The following is a 2,500-nucleotide window of genomic DNA, read 5'->3' as shown; positions in this document are numbered from 1 at the left end:
TTGCGGCGGTGTCCCGATCTTCCCCTCGGACCTTGAAAATCCGGGAGAGGGCCACGTGGAGGTGTCGCGCCGGTTCGTACCCATATCCGCAGCAGGTCTCCAAGGTGAAGAGCCTCTAGTCGATAGAATAATGTAGGTAAGGGAAGTCGGCAAATTGGATCCGTAACTTCGGGATAAGGATTGGCTCTGAGGATCGGGGCGTGTCGGGCTTGGTCGGGAAGTGGGTCAGCGCTAACGTGCCGGGCCTGGGCGAGGTGAGTGCCGTAGGGGTGCCGGTAAGTGCGGGCGTTTAGCGCGGGCGTGGTCTGCTCTCGCCGTTGGTCGGCCTCGTGCTGGCCGGCGGTGCAGGATGCGCGCGCCTGCGCGGCGTTCGCGCCCCGGTGCTTCAACCTGCGTGCAGGATCCGAGCTCGGTCCCGTGCCTTGGCCTCCCACGGATCTTCCTTGCTGCGAGGCCGCGTCCGCCTTAGCGTGCTCCTCCGGGGGCGCGCGGGTGCGCGGATTCTCTTCGGCCGCCATTCAACGATCAACTCAGAACTGGCACGGACTGGGGGAATCCGACTGTCTAATTAAAACAAAGCATTGCGATGGCCCTAGCGGGTGTTGACGCAATGTGATTTCTGCCCAGTGCTCTGAATGTCAACGTGAAGAAATTCAAGCAAGCGCGGGTAAACGGCGGGAGTAACTATGACTCTCTTAAGCCCGCTGATTTTCGCAGAGTGGAAGACCGCACCAGGGGCTTGGGGGGGTTACCAGCCCCCCCTCGCACTATCCCTTTTTTTTTTAGTTGGGGGCAGTATTCAGAGAAAAAGTGGTGGCCCTTCCGCTGAAGGTGCCACCCCAACTCCCCCAGCACCTAGCCGGCCAACCGGCCGTGCCGAAAATCTTGTAACTTTTGCAGCTGTATACGCCTGTAGTGAGTGCCACCGCAGCTTCACCACCAAGAACGGTCTCGGGGTCCATCGCCGCCGCCAACACCTTGCGGCCGCCAACGCGGAGATCGTCACGGAGAGGCATCGCGCGAGGTGGACGGAGGAAGAAGTCCTGTCGCTCGCCAAGGCGGAGGCCGAACTGTTCCTCGAGAGGGACGCCCGGTTCTTCTTTGTAAATCAAGAGCTCATCAGGATGTTCCCCGACCGAACGCTTGAGGCAATCAAGTGCCGACGGCGGCAAGCTGCCCACAAGCAGCTTGTCCGCCAATTCATGGAGGCGCTTGAGATCGGTCGGGGGGAAGAGCCGGCGTCCCGCCGGGGAGCGGCGAGCCCGCTGCCTGACGCGGGCGAGGCCGCTGCGCCGCCCGTCGACGCAGCCGAGGACTTCGCGGCCGACACCACCGGGCCGCCGCCGGAGGGGCCGACTGACGCCGCCATCTGGGAGCATCTGGCGGGGCTACCCGCTTCCGCCCAGCGTTTCTCTGCCCTGGATCGTGTCATAGGTCTGGGGCGGGGCACGCCGCCCGATGTCATCCTGGGCATGCTCCCGGATGCCCTTGCGTCGGTCGGGTCCAGAGGGGAGAGATCGATCACCAGGACACAGCGGCCGCGCCAACCATCGAAGCGGCCGCCTGCCGCGCCGCCGACGCAGAAGCGCAAGCGGCGCCGCTGGGAGTACGCGAGAACGCAGGATGCCTTCCGACGGTCGCGTGCACGTTGCGTGCGCGGCCTCTTGGATGGCACCCTGCTCCAGCCGCCACCTGCCATCCCTGGTCTGCTGGACTTCTGGGCGGACCTCTTCACCAAGAAGCCCATCTCCACCGCGGGCTTCATTCGTGACCGCCTCCTCCCGCACTCGGAGCCTGTCGCTCCCGAGTGCCTATGGGGGCCGGTCACACATGAGGAGGTCGCCGCCGCGTTGCCGCCCAGGGGATCAGCAGCCGGGCCGGACGGCCTTACCCCAGCGGAGTTGCGGCGCCTGCCGCACGAAGTCCTGGTGAAAGTGATGAATCTCTTCCTTCTGGCCCGCGCCCTTCCGGAACGCCTGCTTCGCGCGCGAACGTCCCTTCTCCCGAAGACGGCTGCACCAACATCCCCCGCTGACTTTCGCCCCATTACGGTCTGCTCGGTGTTGGCGCGGACCTTTCACAAGGTTCTCGCGTCACGCCTGATGCGCGCATGTGCTGTGGACGAACGTCAGCGGGCATTCATCCCTCGGGATGGGATGTTGGAAAATACCTTCATCTTGGACACTGCTCTCACCGACGCAGTTCGCTCCTGCCGCTCTGTCTTTGTGGCATCGATCGACGTATCTAAGGCATTCGATTCGGTAGATCATGCTGCCCTTCGCCCCGTGCTGAAGGCGCATGGCCTGCCGGATTGTTTTGTCGAGTATGTCGAGCGGTGCTACGAGGGCAGCACGACAGTGATAGCGGACGGCGCCGGCGTGGGCGTGTCTGTGCAGCCAGCACGGGGCGTTCGCCAGGGCGATCCCCTCTCCCCCCTCCTGTTCAACTTTGCGGTGGACTACGTTTTAGGCCAACTGCCCTCCCACATCGGAGCTCGGAT

The 2,500-nt window shown here is 64.0% G+C and overlaps 1 pseudogene; it reads left to right on the top strand.

The window, feature by feature from the left end:
* Nucleotides 1–2,500, top strand: part of LOC126430799 (large subunit ribosomal RNA) — a 7,784-nt pseudogene that overhangs the window by 2,184 nt on the left and 3,100 nt on the right.

This window comes from Schistocerca serialis, unplaced genomic scaffold (assembly GCF_023864345.2).
Source record: "Schistocerca serialis cubense isolate TAMUIC-IGC-003099 unplaced genomic scaffold, iqSchSeri2.2 HiC_scaffold_1059, whole genome shotgun sequence".
Taxonomy (NCBI): domain Eukaryota; kingdom Metazoa; phylum Arthropoda; class Insecta; order Orthoptera; family Acrididae; genus Schistocerca; species Schistocerca serialis.
This window is presented reverse-complemented; position numbering and strand designations above follow the sequence as displayed.